The following is a 23,368-nucleotide window of genomic DNA, read 5'->3' on the forward strand; positions in this document are numbered from 1 at the left end:
GATTTGCATTTCTTTGGTGGTTTCCTTTGCTGTGCAAAAGATTATTTTGTGTAGTCCCATTTGTTTATTTTTGCTTTAGTTGCTTTTGCTTTTGGTGACAGATTCAAAAAAATCTCTAAGACCTATGTCAAGGAACTCACCATGTATGTTTTCCTGCAGGAGTTTTATGATTTCAGATCTTAGGTTCAAGTCTTTAATCCATTTGAGTAAAGTTTGTATGTAGTTTAAGATAATGGTCCAATTTCATTCTTTTGCATGTTACTGTCCAGTTTTCAAAACACCATTTATTAAAAGAGACTATATTTTCTTCATTGTATATTTTTGCTTCCTTTGTCATGAATTATTTGACCATATATATCTATATTTATTTCACTGGAAGTGAGAAATAGATTTAAGGGACTACATCTGATAGATAGAGTGCCTGATGAACTATGGAATGAGGTTCTTGACATTGTACAGGAGACAGGGATCAAGACCATTCCCATGGAAAAGAAATGCAAAAAAGCAAAATGGCTGTCTGAGGAGGCCTTATAAATACCTGTTAAAAGAAGAGAAGCGAAAAGCAAAGGAGATAAGGAAAGATATAAGCATCTGAATGCAGAGTTCCAAAGAATAGCCAGAAGAGATAAGAAAGCCTTCCTCAGCGATCAATGCAGAGAAATAGAGGAAAACAACAGAATGGAAAAGACTAGAGATCTCTTCAAGAAAATTAGAGATACCAAGGGAACATTTCATGCAAAGATGGGCTCAATAAAGGACAGAAATGGTATGGTCCTAACAGAAGCAGAAGACATTAAGACAAGGTGGCAAGAATACACAGAAGAACTGTACAAAAAAGATCTTCACAATCCACATAATCACAATGGTGTGATCACTCAACTAGAGCCAGACATCCTGGAATGTGAAGTCAAGTGGGCCTTAGAAAGCATTACTACGAACAAAGCTAGTGGAGGTGATGGAATTCCAGTTGAGCTCTTTCAAATCCTGAAAGATGATGCTGTGAAAGTGCTGCACTCAATATGCCAGCAAATTTGGAAAACTCAGCAGTGGCCACAGGACTGGGAAAGGTCAGTTTTCATTCCAATCCCAAAGAAAGGCAATGCCAAAGAATGCTCAAACTACCGCACAACTGCACTCATCTCCCACGCTAGTAAAGTAATGCTCAAAATTCTCCAAGCCAGGCTTCAGCAGTACGTGAACTGTGAACTTCCAGATGTTCAAGCTGGTTTTAGAAAAGGCAGAGGAACCAGAGATCAAATTGCCAACATCCGATGGATCATGGAAAAAGCAAGAGAGTTCCAGAAAAACATCCATTTCTGCTTTCTTGACTATGCCAAAGCCTTTGACTGTGTGGATCACGATAAACTGTGGAAAATTCTGAAAGAGATGGGAATACCAAACCACTGGACCTGCCTCTTGAGAAACCTATATGCAGATCAGGAAGCAACAGTTAGAACTGGACATGGAACAACAGACTGGTTCCAATAGGAAAAGGAGTACATCAAGGCTGTATATTGTCACCTGCTTATTTAACTTCTATGCAGAGTACATCACGAGAAACGCTGGGCTGGAAGAAGCTCAAGCTGGAATCAAGATTGCTGGGAGAAATATCAATAACCTCAGATATTCAAATGACACCAACCTCATGGCAGAAAGTGAAGAGGAACTAAAAAGCCTCTTGATGAAAGTGAAAGAGGAGAGTGAAAAAGTTGGCTTAAAGCTTAACATTCAGAAAACTAAGATCATGGCATCTGGTCCCATCACTTCATGGGAAATAGATGGGGAAACAGTGGAAACAGTGTCAGACTTTATTTTGGGGGGCTCCAAAATCACTGCAGATGGTGATTGCAGCCATGAAATTAAAAGACCTTTACTCCTTGGAAGGAGTAAGTCTAGGTTATGACCAACCTAGATAGCATAGTCATAGCAGAGACATTACTTTGCCAACAAAGGTCCGTCTAGTCAAGGCTATGGTTTTTCCTGTGGTCATGTACGGATGTGAGAATTGGACTGTTAAGAAAGCTGAGTGCTGAAGTAAATTGATGCTTTTGAACTGTGGTGTTGGAGAAGACTCTTGAGAGTCCCTTGGACTGCAAGGAGATCCAACTAGTCCATTCTAAAGGAGATCAGTCCTGGGTGTTCTTTGGAAGGACTGATGCTAAAGCTGAAACTCCAGTACTTTGGCCACCTCATGCGAAGTGTTGACTCATTGGAAAAGACTCTGATGCTGTGAGGGATTGGGGGCAGGAGGAGAAGGGGACGACAGAGGATGAGATGGCTGGATGGCATCACCGACTCGATGGACACGAGTTTGAGTGAATTCTGGGAGTTGGTGATAGACAGGGAGGCCTGGCATGCTGCAGTTCATGGGGTCGCAAAGAGTCAGACACGACTGAGCAACTGAAGTGAACTGAAGGGCTGATTTTTTATTTTATTTTTTTCTGTCTGGATGATCTGTCCAATGATGTAAACGGAATATTATATGAAATTTCTCTACCATTGTATTTGATGTTAGTACTTGGATCTGAAGTTCTGTGTCTCTATAGGACGTTTTCTGAGAGACTGTATTCCTGTATTTAAGGGCTTCCCTGGTGGCGCAGAGGTTAAAGTGTCTGCCTGCAGTGTTGGAGACCTGGGTTTGATCCCTGGGTCGGGAAGATCCCCTGGAGAAGGAAATGGCAACCCACTCCAGTATTCTTGCCTGGAGAATCCCATGGATAGAGGAGCTTGGTGGGCTACAGTCCATGGGTCACAAAGACTCGGACACAACTGAGTGACTTCACTTTCACTTTCACCATTGTATTGCTGACTATTTCTCCCTTTCAAGTGAAAGTCACTCAGTTGTGTCCAGCTCTTTGTGACCCCATGGACTATATGGAGTTCTCCAGGCCAGAATACTGGAGTGGGTAGCCTTTCCCTTCTCCAGAGGATCTTCCCAACCCAGGGATCCAACCCAGGTCTCCCACATTGCGGGCAGATTCTTTACCAGCTGAGCCATTAGGGAAGCCTAAGAATACTGGGGTGGGTACCCTATCCCTTCTCTAGTGGATCTTCCCTACCCAGGAATTGAACCAGGTCTCCTGCATTGCAGGCAGATTCTTTACCAACTGAGCTATCAGGGAAGTCCTTTAGGGCTATTAATTTACATTTAGGTGCTCCTATGTTGGATACATAAATATTTACAAATATTATATCTTCTCTTTGGATTGACTTTAATATTATGTAATGCCCTACCTTGCCTCTCATTATAGTCTTTGTTTTAAAGTCTGTTTTGTTTGTTACGAGTATACTACCGAAGGTTTCATTTAGTTTTCATTTTCATAGAATATCTTTTTTCACGTTTTCACTTTCAGTCTGTGTGTCCTAACATCTGAAGTGAGTCTCTTGCAAGCAGCATAACATGGATCTTTATTTTTTTTTAACCCATTTATCCACTCTATGTCTTTTGATTGGAGAATTAAGTAATTTACATTTAAAGAAATTATTGATAGGTATGTCCTTATTGCATTTCGTTATTTGTTTTCTAGCTATTTTGTAGTTCCTCTCTGTGCCTTTATTCTTCTCTTGCTCTCTTCTTTTGTGGTGTGATGAGTTTCTTTAGTGATATTTATTTCCCTATCTCTTTTGTGTATCTATTATATGATTTTGTTTTGTAGTTATCAGGAGGCTTACATATAACAACTTATAGCCATTTTTCTTAAGTAATTTAAACTTGATTGCATTCTAATGTTCTGCGTTTTTACCCTTCTCTCTCCCCATTTTATGTTTTTAATGTGAAATTGCCATCTTATTATCTTGTGCCTCTCATAACTAATTATTTTAGTTATAGTTATTTTTACTACTTCTGTCTTTAAACCTTTTTAATGGCTTTATACGTTGTTAATACAGTACCTTTACTATGTATTTACTCTTCTACTGAGATTTATTCTTTCATGTTTTCATGTTACTAGTTAGTACCCTTTTTTTCCTAGCTTAAAAATGTCCCTTTAACATTTCATGTGAATTTGATTTATTGATGAAGAACTTCTTTAGCTTTTACTTGTCTGAAAAATTCTTTATCTCTCCTTTAATTCTCAATAATACATTTTCTGAATAGAGTATTCTTGGATGTTAGTTTTTTCTTTCTGTGCTTTGAATATACTGTGCCACTTCCTTTGGCCTGCAAATTTAGTACTGAAAAATTGGCTCAAAGTCTTATGGGGGCTACCTTGTATATAACAACTTAGTTTTTTCTTTCTGCTTTTAAGATTCTCTCATTGTCTTTAGCTTTTGACATTTCAATAATAATGTCCCTTGGTGTGGGTCTCTTTGGGTTCATCATATTTGGAACTCTCTTGAGTTTCCTAGGTCTGGATATCTGGTTCCTTCTCCAGGTTAGGGAATTTTTTAGTCATTATTTCTTCATATAATTTTTCTGCCCTTTTCTTTCTCTCCTTCCTTTGGGACCCGTATAGTGTGAGTGTTAATCTGCTTGATGTTATCCCATAAGTCTCTTAAGTTTTCTTCACCTTTTTTGTTCATTCTTTTTTCTTTTTCATGCTCTGATGGGGTGAATTCTTCTGATTGAGTGACTTGTGTTCACGTTGACACAAGTTTATCTTTCCTTCTGCTTCATCTAGTCTGCTGGTTAACCATTCCAGTTTATTTTTCAGTTCAGTTATTGTATTCTTCAATGCTGTCAGTTCTGCTGTCAGTTTTCTAATATTTTTTGAAGTTCTCACTGTGTTCATCCATTCTTCTCTAAAATTTGGTGAGCATCTTTATGACCATCATTTGAATGCTTTATCAGGTAAGTTACTTATCTCTGTTTCATTAACATTTTCTTCTGAGGTTTTATTTTGTTGTATGGTGTGGAACGCATTCCTCTGTTTCTTTATTAAATCTCTTTATTGACTTCTATGCATTAGCTGAAACAACCACCTCGCCCATTCTAGAAATAGTGGCTTCGTGTAGGAGATGAACTTGGTCATTCAACTCTGCTGTAGGTCTTGATTTTCTCTCAAACCTTTGTGATTATCCAAGGAGCCTATTTTTAATAGTTCTTAGTAGAAGAGGGTATGCCAACACTCATCAATGTCCCAAAGGGACGGATTGTGGTCAGCATGTAGATTCAGGCTGATTGGAAGGCAGACTCTCATAGACAGCAGCTTTTGAAATATGCAAATATATCCAGTCCTGTGGGACTGGTCCCACTGGTCACTAGAACTAGGCAATCTGGAGGTTTCCCCTGGATGGCAGTCATAAAAATCAGGGCTCTAGACAAGTGCATAGGCTCTTTTTTAAGAGATACTGGTGAGACACAGTGAGTCGGAGGCAGAACATAAAGATGGCATCCTCTGGCCTGTGTTCTCTGAGAGCAGCTCCATAGCCCCTGAGGTGTGTGCCAGACCTGAAGCTTGCCCATCTGGCCAAAGCACCATGATAAGAAAATAGAACTCTTTCACAAAGACTGGGGATGTCTTTCAGCCTGTTGTCTTTATTAAAGTAGTGCCTTGAGGGTGGTAGCCTATCAGGAACTGTGTCTCTGATTGTCGCAGTCCTATGGGACCTAGGAATATAAGCCTGCTGACCGCAAGAGGCAAACAGTCAAGGGATGTCACCTGGGCAGCAACCTTAAAAACTAGGATACTAGACATAAAAACCAGGGGAGCAGATATGTGTGAGAGTTCCCCTTCAGGAGATACTAGCAGTCTGGCATACGGCAGAGTCCAAAGATAGCACTTGCCCTCTGAGGTCTGTGGAAGGGATTGTAGTCATGTGTGTTTAACCAGAGGAAGCCTGCTTCTAAGGCTTCATTGTGATGATTCACTAGTAGGCCTCTTTCACAGAGAGATTAAGCTTCTGTGTCTGTTGTCTCTTCCTGTGCTCTGGGCGGTGGTATCTGTTTCAGAACTCTTTTTCTGTTGATTACAGTACTTACGGGACTTGCAAGCATATGCCTCACTGGCCACCAGAGCCAGGCCACATAGAGGTGTCCTGTGTAGAAGCTGCAAAAATTGGGGTGCCTGACAAAGGTAGACATTCCATTCTGGGAGATAGTGGTTATTTGGAGTAAGGCAAGAGGGATTATGCAAAGATTCTATCCAGCAGCTTATAATCCCTGAGAACACTTTCTTAGGTCACTAGATACGTGTCAAGCCAGAAGCCTGCCCCTCAGGATAAAGATTCTGGACTAGCAAATAGTCTCCTTTCACAGACTGGGAATATCTGTCGGTCTGCTGTCTGAACAGTGCACTGGGGTGGTAGCCTTCCTACAACTCTCTCTCTAGTTGTTATAGTCCCGTCAGGCCCAGGAACACAGATTCCCTTGTCCTCCAGAGCCAGCAATCAAGGGGCATCTCCTGGGCAGTATTAGGGTCACAGACTGTATAAACACTCCCCTCTGGGGTTCCCTGGTGACTCAGAGGGTAAAGCATCTGCCTGCAATGTGGGAGACCTGGGTTCGATCCCTGCGTCAGGAAGATCCTCTGGAGAAGGAAATGGCAACCCACTCCGGTACTCTTGCCTGGAAAATCCCATGGACGGAGAAGCCTGGTAGACTATAGTCCATTGGGTCGCAAAGAGCTGGACATGACTAAGTGACTTCACTTTCTTTCACTTTCACTGGAGATACTGATACTCTGGAGCACTCTAGAGGGACAACGTGTTTAGTCACTCAGTTATGTCTGACTCTTTGCAACCCTATGGACTGCAGCATGCCAGGCTTCCCTGTCCATCACCAATTCTCGGAGCTTGCTTGTTTCATGTTTGTCAAGTCAGTGATGCCATCCAACCAGCTCATCCTCGTCCCCTTCTCCTCCTGCCTTCAATCTTTCCAGCATCAGGGTCTTTTCCAATGAGTCAGTTCTTCGCATCAGGTGGCCAGAATATTAGAGTTTCAGCTTCAGCATCAGTCCTTCCAATAATATTCAGGACTGATTTCCTTTAGGATTGACTGGTTTGATCTCCTTGCAGTCCAAGGGACTCTCAAGAATCTTCTTCAACACCACAGTTCAAAAGTATCAATTCTTTTGCACTCAGCTTTCTTTATAGAAACATGAATGTGGTGCCCACTGATTGTAGTGAGGCAGAGTTGCGGAGTATAAATATGGTACCCACTGGAAAAAGAAAAAGAGATTGTGTCCATTGGCTGGAGCAAGGCAGAGGGAGAGTACAAAGATCATGCCCACCACTCTGTGTCCCCAGGGAACATTTCAGCAGTCTCCTATATGTGAGAGTTAAATTAGATGCCTATCCATCAGATTATTGTTTTAACATAAGTAGAGTGAGGTTCTTTCACTTCGTTGTCAACTATCTCTGATCTGGGCCCTGGGCAGATGAGTCCTAGCACTCGACCCTCACGATACTGGATGCTTGGGGCTGGTGCACTGGGACGACCCAGAGGGATGGTACGGGGAGGGAGGAGGAAGGAGGGTTCAGGATGGGAAACATGTGTATACCTGTGGCGGATTCATGTTAATATATGGCAAAACCAATACAATATTGTAAAGTTAAAAAATAAAATAAAAAAAAATAAAAGCCATTTCTGAGTCTTTTGGTTTCAGTGGATGCAAGCCCAGTTTGTTTTCAAAGCTAGATGTTGGGGAGCTCATCTGTCAGGTATAGGTCTTAAAAACTGGGGTGCCGGATGTGGGGTTTAAATCCTTTGCTCTTCAGTGAGAAGCTCTGGGTTTGAATTCCCTCCTGATTCTGGGTTGTGTGCTTGGGGTGGGGTTTATGATGAGATTGTATCCCAGCCTCTCCTATCCATTTTGGTGTGTTTTTTTTTTTTCTTATTTGCCTGATACGTAGTCATCGTTCAGCTAGCCTCCTTTTTTTTTTTTTTCAAGAGGGAATTATTCTGTATGCAGCTGTAGTCTCCATGTGTCCTTGGGAGGAAGTGAGTTCAGGATCTTCTTATATTGCCATCTTGAACCCATCCTCTTCTTGAAAACATTAAAAAAAAATTGAAACAATTTTGAACTTACAAAAAACGTTGCAGTGACCATTTTTATATGAATTTCTTTCTGGATTTAGAAGTTCCAAGATTATTCAGATATCCTAAGTTTGAAATCCTATCAGTGGGAACACAAATCATGATTATAAATTCTCTTGAGAGACCTTCCCCCAACTCCCTTTTCAGAGCTCATGGTATGATAGAAAATCTTCCTTGTCATCTTGCTGTGCTGAGGATTGACTTTTTCACTGAGGGTACAGAACTTCCTAGATCTTTTTATGGGGAGAGAGCATGAGGAGGGGCTCATAGTTTCTAGTTTCTGCTTGTACCAAGGGCCCAAATTCTTTTCTCCAGATACCATATGAAATTAAAGATTCAAGGACCTTTCTCAACCCCCTTCCCACTCAAGACAGGATCATATTGTGTGCTCACAGCTACAGTGCTCACTTCTTTCTTTATTTCTGACACTTAAGTATTTCTGTATTTTTTTGTAAACTCAAATACATATTAAAATATTTTTTTCACTTTACTTAGCATTGCTAGCTGTTTGTAACAGAAGAACTTTCGTGTTATCTAGTCTGCCTGTATTAATTAAGGGTTGACTGTTCAGCTCAAGTTACAGAAACCTGGATACAAAAAATAGGGATTTATTTTTTCACCTAATAAGAAATTCAGAGATTGGCAGCTTTATATGTTTATATTTTGCTATTCTTAGCATGTGGCTTTCAGCCCCATGTCTCAGGATGGTTCCTATATATCTAGGCATCATACTAATGGCTGAAAAAAGAAGAAAGGCGAAGTCAAAAGGTACTTGCCAAAGGAGTCTACTTTCTCTCTCTCTCTTTTTAAATCAAGAAAATTTCTTTTTCATAAGCCCCATCTAGTAAACTTTATTTATATCTCTTTGAGATCAGCCCTGGGATTTCTTTGGAAGGAATGATGCTAAAGCTGAAACTCCAGTACTTTGGCCACCTCATGCGAAAAGTTGACTCATTGGAAAAGACTCTGACGCTGGGAGGGATTGGGGGCAGGAGGAGAAGGGGACGACAGAGGATGAGATGGCTGGATGGCATCACTGACTCGATGGACATGAGTCTGAGTGAACTCCAGGAGTTGGTGATGGACAGGGAGGCCTGGCGTGCTGCGATTCATGGGGTCGCAAAGAGTTGGACACGACTGAGCGACTGATCTGATCTGATCTGATCTGACTAGGCATGGATCATTCTGTTCCTTGTAAAAGCAATAGAATTTGGTAAATGCAGTGTGCGCTGTTGAAAAATACCCATTTTTAAAAATACAAGGCACATTGTCATGCTGAACAAGATGGGGGTACTGCTACCAAGGAAAAAGAGGAGAATATTTATAGGACAAGCAACTGTTAATATCTGCCATGCTTCTGTGGGGCAAGAACTAAAAGTCTCCCATTTTCTTTCTGCTACACTGCAACTTTCTCTGTTTTTAGACTATTAAACAGGGCCAGCAACATAACCCTTGTTCAAGAAATAGGAGAAAAGTGCCCAAGGTACTAAAGTAAAATTGTTTTTCTTTCTGTGATTTCTCAACTTTCATAGTGTTTTTAATTTGCTACTTAATGTCATTCTAAGCAAAGAATAAATAAAATTTTAGATTGTTAGCATGAATTTTACCTTATATCTTCGTATTGTACAATGGCAGTTTTAAAATGCAAATATAAGAACATTTATCGTGCATATAATCATTGAAATTACACAATTTGTAATTCTAAGTGTGTCCATTTCTATTTCATTCTTACTGAAATCATGGAAATGCTGCACAAATCTAACTCAATTTTTAAAATTCATTTCTTGATTTATGCACATTCTGCTAAGTCACTTCAGTCGTGTCTGACTCTGTGCGACCCCATAGACGCCAGCCCACCAGGCTTCCCCGTCCCTGGGATTCTCCAGGCAAGAACACTGGAGTGGGTTGCCATTTCCTTCTCCAATGCATGAAAGTCAAAAGTGAAAGTGAAGTCGCTCAGTTGATGCACATTCTACCAATGGGTTAATGATGAATAAGGAAAGACTGAAAGGAAGAGGAACTGTAGGTTGCCCTTTCCTTCTCTCATCATTTTCAGTGTCAGTGGTTGGAAGCGTCCATTGGTCTGCCAGAATTCTTTATTCATGGAGTGTTGTCAACACTATGTGAATGTGGCTGCAAGGACCAGCAGTGAACACATCTATCTGAAAGTGCTGATACGGAAAGATTTCTAAGATATAATACTAAAAAGAACAAGGTGTGGAGCAGTGTGTGAGTCTTAATACAAAGGCTTAATTAACTTCATTAATACAAATTTATACAAATTAATACAAATTTTTTATGAAAAAGAAATTTTCTTGATTTAAAAAGAGAGAGAGATAAAGTAGACTCCATCGGCAAGTACCTTTTGACTTCGTCTTTCTTCTTTTTTCAGCCATTAAAAAAAAAAAGAATGTGTTTGTTATGTATATATAAGTACATTGTATATGCACAGTTTTTAAATAATAAGAATTTTAAGAAACGTTTCACAGTGGTTATCTTTAGGGAAAAGGTACAGTATAGTAAGGAGTGGGAAGGCTTGAGGGTTTTCACTTTTCATTTTGTGTCTTTCTTTACTGCTTGGATTTTCAGTGTGTATGTATGTGTGTATGCAGACACATATATAACATTTGGTTTATATTTTAATTTTTTGATTTTAGAGTAGCAATTTTATTGATTTAATAAATGTGATGCATACTCATTAAAATATTCAAATGGACGGAGGAAAGCAACCACCAACCCAAAATAACCACCCAGAAGTAGCCAATGTCAACATTTGGAGAAAATCTCTTTCTGTATAAATATAGATGAAGCAGAGAGACCCTGAAGGAAAGATAAAGAGAAAGAGTTATAAAAGGTAATAAGTTAAATTTACTTGAATTTAATGGAAACAAAAAACTGTAATGAAAAATGAATAGCTAAACTTCATTATTTCATTTCTACAACAGGTGTTAGATCCTAAAAGACTTCTCTTGGAGTCACTGGGGTCATTTTGTATGAGTTTTTTTTCCCCCTCCTTTGAGTGCCTGTTTCAATCTTAGACATTATCTATTACCTTAATTATGTAAATGATGAGACAATGAGAACTCATTTTTTTTTTTACTTTTCCTTTCTCTCCCTCAAATTTATACTGCTTTTATTATTTCTACTTTTCAGTAGAGGGTTAAATGGAAAGTCAGCACTAATGGACAGTTCAGTGTCGCTGTAATATGTAGAAAAACAAGCCCTTTTACAAACTGTTGAAGGAACTATACATTGATGAAGACATTGGAATGATCATTTGCATATTTATCAAAATTTAAAATATGTAAACTCTTTGACTCAGCAATTCTACCTGTAGGGATCTATCCAAAGACATGTTTGTACAGAGATAGGTATACAAAGATTTTTTTTTGTAATACTATTTTTAATACTAAAAAGTTGGAAACAATTTAAATATTAATCAGTAAGGAAAAGTATGCAGATGACAGCACCCTTATGGCAGAAAGTAAAGAAGAACTAAAGAGCCTCTTGATGAAAGTGAAAGAGGAGAGTGAAAAAGCTGGCTTAAAGCTCAACATTCAGAAAACTAAGATCATGGCATCCGGTCCCATCACTTCATGGCAAATAGATGGGAAAACAGTGGAAAGAGTAGCTGACTTTATTTTGGGGGGCTCCAAAATCACTGCAGATGGTGATTGCAGCCATGAAATTAAAAGACACTTACTCCTTGGAAGGAAAGTTATGACCAACCTAGACAGCATATTAAAAAGCAGAGATATTACTTTGCCAACAAAGGTCCATCTAGTTAAGGCTATAGTTTTTCCAGTAGTCATGTATGGACGTGAGAGTTGGACTATAAAGAAAGCTGAGCACAGAAGAATTGATGCTTTTGAACTGTGGTGTTGGAGAAGACTCTTGAGAGTCCCTTGGACTGCAAGGAGATCCAGCCAGTCCATCCTAAAGGACATCAGTCCTGAGTGTTCATTGGAAGGACTGATGTTGAAGTGGAAACTCCAATACTTTGGCCAGTTGATGTGAAGAGCTGACTCATTTGGAAAGACCCTGATGCTGGGAAAGACTGAGGGCAGGAGGAGAAGGGGACGACAGAAGATGAGATAGTTGGATGGCATCACCAACTCAATGGACGTGGGTTTGGGTGAACTCTGGGAGTTGCTGATGGATAGGGAGGCTTGGCGGGCTGCGGTTCATGGGATTGCAAAGAGTCAGACACGACTGAGTGACTGAACTGAAGGGAAAAGTAGTTTTATGACTTATAATACATTCATAATTTGGAATATTATGCACTTGTTAAAAGAATGATGATAAATATGTACTAAAATGGAAAAAACTCTCAATTAAGAGGAAAAAGCAAGTCATATATTATACTTACCATATGATTCCATTTATTTATAATGATAAAATACATACACATAAAAATGTATACACCTATATTGGTACAGACTGGTACACAGAGACAGAGACAGAGGAAGGGACTGGGAAGATAAAGAGGAACTTTAACATTAAACTATATTGTGTTTACTTAAACTGCTTTAGTGTATTACAACAGAAATGTATACATTGTATAAAAGAGAGGGAGGAAAAAAAGAAAAAAAAATGACTCATTTCTTCTCAAATATTTAATATGTGAGAATAATCTACTTAATTAATTTTGTCTAGTTTTTCATACTTAAGGATTAATATGATGAGTAAATCTGCACTATATTTCAAGTGAAAAAACAACAAATTACCTTCTGACATAATCTACGTAACTTGCCATAGATGTTAGCCAAAAAGTCAAAACTCCCTCAGTTCAAAATAACATTTCTTTCCTATCATGCTTAGGATCTTTGAATAATTTAATTCACCACAGTTGTTGTTCCTGAGTGAAAGTCCTAGGCTAATAGCAATGTTACTCTCTTTCAAAGAGTTTCTAGAAATATATTGGTCTTTATGCCTATGTTTTCACTGGAAAATCTACATATTCCACTATAAAATAAAAGCTTGATTATAGTTTTATTTTATACTTTAGTTAATGATAATATTTCATGACTTGGGATACAGACTAAAAGAAAGAGTAAAATAACAGATTGGCCCACGTTGTTGTAATTTAGGTTAATATGACTCATTCTTGCAATAAGCTTTGTATACTGAAAGGTACGTATGAGTTATTCACTGATGCTTTGAGATATGGGAATAAGGAGACAATATCACCAAGTACAAAGGTGTAAATTTTAACTCTTAAAACTCTCAAGGGAAATTTCAAAATGATCTACTTACCTATTGCTTCCTTTCCTGCACTTCCCTCATAGCTCAGTCAAAAAGAATCTGCCTGTAATGCAGGAGACCCAGGTTCAGTTCCCAGGTTGGGAAGATCCCCTGGAGAAGGAAATGGCAACCCACTCCAGTATTCTTACCTGGAGAATTCCACGGACAGAGGAGGCTGTCAGGCTATAGTCGATGGGGTAGCAAGAGTCAGACATGACTTAGCGACTAAACGGCAACTAACCTGTTGCTCACCAATCAGATCGATTAACAAACACCTATTATAAACAATCTCTTGGTAAATTCAGTACAGGACACCAGCCAATACAAAACTTTGCTTTCTATCAAAGGACACTTTAGGGTCTGCCTAAAGTGCAGGAGACCTAGGTTTGATCCCTGGGTCGGGACGATCCCCTGGAGAAGGAAACAGCAACCCACTTCAGTATTCTTGCCTAGAAAATCCTGGAAGGAAGGAGCCTGGCAGGCTATAGTCCATGGAGTCAGACACAACTGAGTGACTTCACTTTCACTTTCACCTTCTATCAAAGGACAGTCACACATAAGATATTGTTGTTATTCAGTCACTAAGTCATGTCTGACTCTCTGCGACTCCATGGACTGCAGCATGCCAGGCCTCGCTATGGAAAGTCAAATCAAACAAGTCTAGTTTTGAATGCATTTAAGTGGTTGTGCTAGAGTTAAGGATATCCAGAAGTCTTGCTCAGAGGCAGGGAATGTGATCCTTGTTCTCTGAGGGCATATAGTCTAGTTTTGTTCACATGCAAAGGACATCTACACTGTGAGGCTGTGTGATGCCAACTATTAATTGAATGGAACAGGTAAGTGTTATAGAAAGTCACAGAAAGGACACATTATTACTCTTCTACATATGGACTAGTCAGGTAAACCTCACAGCATGAGACAGGAGATATCTAATAATGCTTAGAAAGCAGCTGGAAATATGTGATTGAAGCTTGGGTAAACACACTAGTTTAAAGGTACGTTTGTTGGAGTATTTGCATAGATGTGATAGATAAGATTTCCACTAAGGGATATATAGTGAGAAGGAAAGGACGGTTAAAACTTGAAAAGAGTAAGACACTGTGGAAATAAGGACAGATTTTTAAAAAATAATAGAACATTTGGAAATTCAAAATGCAGTCATTAAAATCTTATAGACTGATTAATAGCTTATTAAGATATATTGGTAAATGAAGATTGTTGTTTTTTAGATGCTAAGTGATATCTGATTCTTTTGTGACACCATGGACTGTAGCCCATCAGGTTCATCAGGTTCCATGGTATTTTTCAGGTAAGAATACTGGAGTGGTTTGCCATTTTCTTTTCCAGAGCATCTTCCCAACCCACGATCGAATGTGCCTCCTGCATTGCAGGCAGACTTTTTTTTACCCCTGAGCCACATGGGAAGCTCTAATAAATGAAGATATCTCTGAGAAAATTATACAGAAGGGAAGTATGAAGAAGTAGGGAATGGAAAGTATGAATTAAGAAAAATGAGAGGGACTTCCTTTGTGGTCCAGTGGTTGAGAGTCCGCCTTGCAATGCAGGAGATGCGGTTCAATCCCTGGTCTGGGAGGACCCCATGTGCTGGGGAGCAACTAAGCTTGTATAGCACAACTGAGCCTGCACATCGCAGCTACTGAAACCCGTGTGCCCTAGAGTCCGTCCTCTGCCACAAGAGAAGCCACTGCAATGAAAAGCCAGCACACCACAGCTAGAGAGCAGCCCCTACTCATCACAACTAGAGAAAGCCTGATGCAGCAATGAAGACCCAGTGCAGTCAAAAATAACAAAAAAATAATACAAGGAAAATGAGGCTAGGATGAGAGTTCAATATGTTATTCAATAAGATTCCCAACAAGCGAGATAAGAAAGTGAGAGACAAATTTGATGAGATAATGGTTGATAATTTCAAAACTGTCAAAGAATTGATGAAATAATGTCTCAAAGCTAATAATCACGAGTCTTAAGCAAAATAAAAAGAAGTGTACTCTAGGCACACTGTGATAAATTGGAATACTGCCAAAACAGAGATAAAATCTAGAAAGGAATCAGATATAAAAGATAGATTACTTGCAAATAACTATTGGATCAGCAGTAGGACAACAACAGATTTCTCAAGAACAGTGTGGAAGCCAGAAGTTAATTAAACAGTATCTTCAAGGAGCTGAGGAAAAACCAATAAACTTAGAATTTAATATGTAACTAAACTATCAATAGTTCCAAATAATGTAACTTTTCAGACAAAGATTGAGAAAATTTGCTTCTTAGGGTTTGTCACTGAAAGACTAAAATATCCACATCAACTATGTACATTGTTTAAAGACATATTCACATATATTATACATGTATCATATGCAGTACATGTAAGTGGTAAAATTATAAAAACAAGCATGGAAATGAAAACACCTAATTCAAACTAGTGTTTTTCTGTGAATTGTTTAAGAGAAAGGAGAGTGAAAACATCTTTTCCAGCCTGCTTACATCTATTCCTGTCATTTCTCCCCTCCTGTTACAGTGAGAGATGTTCCTCTGCCCATCGAAATTCAGTCTTTTCCCTATATATTCTGGATCTTACCTCTCCCACCTTTTTAGAGCCCATATATTTACCCCTGTCTGTCCTGTATTTTCATTTTCTCCTTTTCTACAAGTTCCTTTCCAATATTTAAACATGCTTAAATCTCTCCTTTTTTAAACTCCTATTCCACGTAATTGCTTCAAAACCAAATACTGCCTCTTTTCACTCTCACAATACTATTTCTCTTGATGCTTTTGAACTGTGGTGTTGAAGAAGACTCCTGAAAGTCCCTTGGACAGCAAGGAAATCAAACCTGTCAGTTGTAAAAAAATCAGTCCTAAATATTCATTGGAATGACTGATGATGAAGCTAAAGCTCCAGTATGTTGGCCACCGGATGCAAAGAACTGACTCATTAGAAAAGACCCTGATGCTGGAAAGATTGAAAGCAGGAGGGGAAGGGGACAACAGTGGATGAGATACTTGGATGGCATCACTGACTGAATTTGGGCAAGCTCCGGGAGTTGGTGATGGACAGGGAAGCCTGGCGTGCTGCAGTCCATGGAGTCCCAAAGAGTCGGACACGACTGAACAACTGAACTGAACTGAATTATCTTCTTCAGTCAAACATCTTCAAAGAGTTATCTGCAAGTAGTGTCTCAAAGTCTGTACCTCCTGTTTATCTCTGAAACCACTCTAATGTAGCTCCTCTCCTCCCATTCCACAAAAAATTTTCTCAAGGTCACCAGTGATTTCTGTCTTGAACTTTTACAATTAACTTATTATTTCACACTGCTGCTGCTGCTGCTAAGTCACTTCAGTCGTGTCCGACTCTGTTGCGACCCCATAGATAGCAGCCCACCAGGCTCCGCCGTCCTTGGGATTCTCTAGGCAAGATCACTGGAGTGGGTTCCCATTTCCTTCTCCAATGCATGAAACTGAAAAGTGAAAGTGAAGTCGCTCAGTCGTGTCCGACTCTCAGCAACCCCATGGACTGCAGCCCACCAGGCTCCTCCGTCCATGGGATTTTCCAGGCAAGAGTACTGGAGTGGGGTGCCATCGCCTTCTCTGACTTCCTTCTTATTCATCATTATAATAAATGTAGTGTTTCTTGAACATTTACCATATGCCAGGCATTGTTTTAGGGCTCCCCAGGTGGTGCTAGTGGTAAAGAAGCCGCCTGCCAATATAGGAGACTTAAGAGATGTGGGTTTGATCCCCTGGAGAAAGAAATGGCAACCCACTCCAGTATTCTTGCCTTGAGAATCCTATGAACAGAGGAGCCTGGTGGGCAATGGTGCATAGGGTCATGGGAAGAGTTGGACACAAAGTACTTTATGTACATTGTTGCCTTCTTGAAACATCTCTTCCTTTGGTTTCCATGACATAACACTCCTCTGATTTTCCTTCTCAAGTAGATACTCTTTGGTTTCCTTACTCATCCCCATCTCTTTACTTTAATAGAGATGAAGTTCCTCAAGACATCATCTTTATTCTTCTATTCTTCTCATTTTATGCTATAGTGATTGCTTCCACTGCTGTACATCTATATATACACAGATGACTTTCAATTTCATTTTCATTTCTTCCAGTAGTATTTAAGCATGTAGTTCTTCAAAAAGATAAGAACTCCTTTTTTTTTTTTGTTAAATGTAACCACAATATCATTATCATATCTAAAACAAAATTAATAATAATTCCTTAATATTGGCAAATGCCTGCTCAGTTGGCAACTTCCCAGTTGTCTCATAAATATCATAAAATTCAGGTTCTAATCATGTTACTCACTTGGACCTCCTCAGTGGTACAGTGATTAAGAATTCACCTGCCAGTGCAGGGGACACAGGTTCAACCCCTTGTTTGGGAAGATTCCACATGTCACAGAGCAACTGGGCCCATGTGCCATGACTACTGAAGACTGCGTGCCCTACAGAGCCCACATTCTGCAACTCCTGAGCCTGCGTGCTGCAGCTGCTGAAGCCCATGTGCCTAGAGTCTGCACTGTGCAACGAGAGGCCACTGCAGTGAGAAGCCTGTGCACCACAAAGAGTAGGCCCCCACTTGCTGAGACTAGAGAAAACCAATGTGTAGCAGCAAAGACCCAGGACAACCAAAAATTAAAAAAAAAAAAAAATTTTTTTTAAGTTACTCACTTGATTGCAAGCCTTTAGTGGTTTCTCCGTATTCTTAGAATAAAGAACAAAATACGTAACCCGTCCTGCAGATACTGCATAGTTTTTCCTGGTTTATCTAGTCAGTCAGATCAATAGAATTGAAGCTCAGTTCAGTTCAGTCGCTCAGTTCTGTCCAACTCTTTGGGACCCCATGGACTGCAGCACACCAGACTTCCCTGTCCATCACCAGCTCCCGGAGCATGCTCAAATTCAGACAGTGATGCCATCCAACTATCTCATCCTCTGTCGTCCCCTTCCCCTCCTGCCTTCAATCTTTCCAGCATTAGGGTCTTTTCTAATGAGTCAGTTCTTTGCATCAGGTGGCCAAAGTATTGGAGCTTCAGCTTCATCTTCAGTCCTTCCAGTGAATGTTCAGGACTGATTTCCTTTAGGATTGACTGGTTTGATCTCCTTGCAGTCCAAGGGACTCTCAAAAGTCTTCTCCAACACCACAGTTCAAAAGCATCAATTCTATGGCACACAGCTTTTCTTTATAGTCCAACTCACGTCCATACATGACTACTGGAAAAAACCATAGAATTGAAGCTGCTGCTGCTGCTGCTAAGTCACTTCAGTCGTGTCTGACTCTATGCGACCCCATAGACGGCAGCCCACCAGGCTCCCCCATCCCTGGGATTCTCCAGGCAAGAATACTGGAGTGGGTTGCCATTTCCTTCTCCAATGCATGAAAGTGAAAAGTGAAAGTGAAGTCACTCAGTCGTGTCTGAGTCTTCGTGACCCCATGGACTGCAGCCTACCAGGCTCCCCTGTCCATGGGATTTTCCAGGCAAGAGTACTGCAGTGGGGTGCCATTGTCTTCTCTGAGAATTGAAGCTAGAAACCTAAAATGTTGTTTCACATCTATTATCTTGAATTGACATCTAACTGATATTAATAAGTCAAAAAGAAAAAAGAAATTGGACACTCATGGTGAAATTTTAGTTTTTTGAAGCTTGTTTTGACCAAAACATGGAAGTTCAGAAATAATGATGAGGGAAATGATGCAGACCTGCTCAGCTAAGGTAAAGACTCTAATGGAAAGACCTCAATAAATATCCTGGGCAAGTCTGCCATGTACACTACACAGCAAACTCTCAGGGTTTGGAGAAAATCTAATATAATTTAAATTGTTTTGTTATCCCTGGACAACCTTCACAAGGACAGACTGCCTAGACAGACCTCTTTACTATCAGCTAATTAGTTTACCTCTAAAGATGTGCAAACATGACTTAGTCTTCTGAGGCTGTCTACAGTTTTTTTTCTCATAAGTGAAGTTTTTGCCTTTGTTCCTTGAGAGCAGTCTAATGACTGTCTCTCTATACATGAAAAATTTTGTTTGTAGGTAAATAACTAGGTGTCTCTGAGTTCTTTGATAATAAAAGCTTAGTCATGCTCTCAAATCTGTTCTTCCTCCACTCTTTCTCATGTTAATACTTCCACCAGCTCAGTTATTCAAGATGGATATCTGGGGATATTTTCAGTGCTTTCTTGTCCCTTATGCCTGGCTCCTTCCAATATCCAGTTCTTCACCAAGATTTGAATCTGCTTGCACGATACATCTTGATAGCAACCACTATAGTCTGAGCCCAAATGACGTATTGTTTGGGCTTTTGAAATATTCTCCTAGTTGGTCCTATTTGCTTTCCCTACATATATCTCCTTCCATTTCATTTCTCCAGGGAGTCAGAATATGCTTCTAAAACCATGTATCTTATCACATATCTTTCCCTGTTAAAGTACTTCAGATGGGTTCTATTATACCTATGATAAAATGATAAATCCTGAATTCTTAACATATCCTATTGTTTCACAAGGCCCTGCTTTATCTGGCTCCCACACACACCTCTCTAATCTCATGTGGTACTGTTGTCACAACGTTGTTACTTGGCTGTCTGTCAATACAAAATAAAAAGTTTTTAAAAAGTAAAATAAAATAAGCTATTGGTGTAAAAAATTCTTTATTAATAAGTGTCTGCTGCTTCTGCTGCTAAGTCGCTTCAGTCGTGTCTGACTCTGTGCGACCCCATAGACGGCAGCCCACCAGGCTCCCCCGTCCCTGGGATTCTCCAGGCAAGAACACTGGAGTGGGATGCCATTTCCTTCTCCAATGGACTAGCACATATTAATTGAAGATAATAAACACTCATTTTGAACAAATGCATGAGTGAGATGTTTGGGGAAGCATTTAGATCAGTTCCTGACAGACAGTACCTAAGTTGATTTTCCTTTTTCATTTTAAACATTTATATTGTCAGGAATATCCCTGGAGAAGGAAATGGCCACCCTCTCCAGTATTCTTGCCTGAAGAATTCCATGAACAGAGGAACCTGGTAGGCTATAATCCATGGGATTGCAAAGAGTTGACACAACTGAGTGACTATCACTCACGTTAGATATTGGTATTTTATTTAATGGAATGCTGTTAGGTTTTTAAAAAACTATGTGTTTTAAGTCTTTTAGATGGCTACAGATGTCCACAGGGCTTTCCCGCTGGCTCAGTAGTCAAGAATTCACCTGTAGTGCAGGAGACAGGAGACACAAGTTCAATCCTTGGGTTGGGAAGATCCCTTGGAGGAGTGCGTGACAACTCATTCCAGTATTCTTGCCTGGATAATCCCATGGACAGAGGAGCCTGGCAGGCTGCAGTCCCTAGGGTTGCAAAGAGTCAGACATGATTTAAGTGACTTAGCATGCATGAATGCACAGATGTCCACTAGATGTCAGCCTAAGCCAGAATATTAATTGCTAAGAGCATCAAGTATTGAGCATGATTCCAGTGTTCACCTGAGCTGTTAGGTTCCCATATTTTAAATTTAATGAAGGATAATATTTTGTGGATACTTTTGAATTTGATTTGTGGATGCTCCATGCTTGTATATTGAGTACAGAGGATATAATTCTCCTGTGCTATAGAGGGTAAAAGAGATTTTGGATTCTTTATCAAAGAACTCTACCATAATAAAATACTTATGAAATATAATAATAAGGTAATAACAACTCCTGATATTTTTTAGCACCAACTACATGCCAGTTCAGTTCAGTTCAGTTCAGTTCAATTGCTCAGTTGTGTCCGACTCTTTGTGACCCCATGAACTGTAGCACGCCAGGCTGCCCTATCCATCACCAACTCCCGGAGTTTACCCAAACTCATGTCCATTGAGTTGGTGATGCCATCCAACTATCTCATCATCTGTCGTCCCATTCTCCTCCTGCCCTCAATCTTTCCCAGCATCAGGGTCTTTCCAAATGAGTCAGCTCTTCGCATCAGGTGGCCAAAGTATTGGAGTTTCGCTTCAACATCAGTCCTTCCAATGAACACCCAGGACTGATCTCCTTTAGGATGGACTGGTTGGGTCTCATTGCAGTCCAAGAGACTCTCAAGAGTCTTCCCCCTTCCCCAACACCACAGTTCAAAAGCATCAATTATTCTGCGCTTAGCTTTCTTTATAGTCCAACTCTCACATCCATACATGACTATTGGAAAAACCATAGCCTTGACTAGATGGACCTTTGTTGGCAATGTAATGTCTCTGATTTTTAATATGCTGTCTAGATTGGTCATCTATCCTTCCAAGAAGTAAGTGTCTTTTAATTTCATGGCTGCAATCACCATCTGCAGTGATTTTGGAGCCCCCCAAAATAAAGTCAGCCACTGTTTCCACTGTTTCCCCATCTATTTGCCATGAAGTGATGGGACTGGATGCTATGATCTTAGTTTTCTGAATGTTGAGTTTTAAGCCAGCTTTTTCACTCTCCTTTCACTTTCATCAAGAGGCTCTTTAGTTCTTCTTTACTTTCTGCCATAAGGGTGGTGTCATCTACATATCTGAGGTTATTGATATTTCTCCCAGCAATCTTGATTTCAGCTTGTGCTTCCTCCAGCCCAGCGTTTCTCATGATGTACTCTGCATATAAGTTAAATAAATAGGGTGACAATATACAACCTTGATGTACTCCTTTCCCTATTTGGAACCAGTCTGTTGTTCCATGTCAAGTTCTAACTGTTGCTTTTTGACCTGCAAACAGGTTTCTTAAGAGGCAGGTCAGGTGGTCTGGTTTTCCCATTTCTTTCAGAATTTTCCACATACCAGACACTGAGCTAAATGCTTAAATGTTTTATCTCATTAATCTCAACTAATAAATTAGTACAGTAACTAAAAGCATCTTGATTACAAAATCTTACAGAATAAATAGTATTACTAACCCCTTTCAAAAAATGGAGTTTAAAGAGGTTGAGTAACTATTCTTAAGAACTCCAAAAGACATAGAATAACATATCATAATTATTTGTAAAAATAAATATTTATAAAAAAACAAAGCCATTTTAACAATGGGGGACTTAAGCTTCCCTGGTGGCTCAGATGGTAAACGTCTGCCTGCAATGTGGGAGACCTGGGTTCAATCCCTGGGTCGGGAAGATCCCCTGGAGAAGGAAATGGTAACCCACTCCAGTACTCTTGCCTGGAAAATTCCATGGATGGAGGAGCCTGGTAGGCTACAGTCCATGAGGTTGCAAAGAGTCGGACATGACTGAGCAACTTCACTTTCACTTAGCATTTGTTGCCACTTGGAATTCAGGATTTTGTTTATATGACAACTAAATAAATGAATGTTCCAACTACCATACAGTTGTGCTCTTTTCAAATACCAGCAAGGTAATGCTCACAATACTCCAAGCTAGGCCTCAACAGTATGTGAACCAAGAACTCTCTTTTCGTTGTCATGAGATAGGCCTGTCTCACAAATACATCATATTTTGTTTGTCTAGTCTGCTACAGGGGGACAGTTAGATTGCTTCTACTTTTCACTCTTAAAAATTATGCTGTTGTGAATGTCTTTGTGTATTATAGAACACAAATATAAGTTTCTTTAAGAGATCTATCTATAAATGTCTGCATTTTTTTTCATGAAAATTTGATGGATATTATTGGGTGGAAATAGTATCTTTTTATTTTTAAAATCTGCATTTCTTTGATTGACTTTGAGATTGAGATTCTTTTCCTAAGGTGACTGGCCTTTTAATTTTTCTTCTCCATATATCGACAATTCATATCCTTTGCCCATTCTGGTGCAATTGTTGAAGTATTGATTTTTTCATTCTTTTTTTCCCCCTTTTTAATTGAATCTGAAAATACCTGCCTGCCTTTTAATTTGTCATAAACCTTCAGTGCCTTTAAATTGTTTTTTTCACTATCTTAATTTTTTGTAATTAAAATTCAAATAATTGAAATCTTAGCATTGAGTATTTTAATATATGATTGTGATGTATTTCTTCATTTATTCAGCTTTTTAATTATTATTGCTAATTTGTTGTTGTTAAGTTTCTAATGTCATATCTGACTCTTTGCAACTACATGGAATGCAGCACTCCAGGCTCCCCTATCCTTCACCATCTCCCAGTGCTTGCTCAAACTCATGTCCATTGAGTTGGTGATGCCAT

The 23,368-nt window shown here is 39.6% G+C and overlaps 1 protein-coding gene across 1 annotated transcript in view; it reads left to right on the plus strand.

Moving 5' to 3' along the window:
- The window catches only part of ODF2L (outer dense fiber of sperm tails 2 like), a 399,873-nt gene that overhangs the window by 6,068 nt on the left and 370,437 nt on the right, over positions 1-23,368 (plus strand). The window lies entirely within an intron of this gene.

Source organism: Bos taurus, chromosome 3 (genome assembly GCF_002263795.3).
Source record: "Bos taurus isolate L1 Dominette 01449 registration number 42190680 breed Hereford chromosome 3, ARS-UCD2.0, whole genome shotgun sequence".
NCBI lineage: Eukaryota > Metazoa > Chordata > Mammalia > Artiodactyla > Bovidae > Bos > Bos taurus.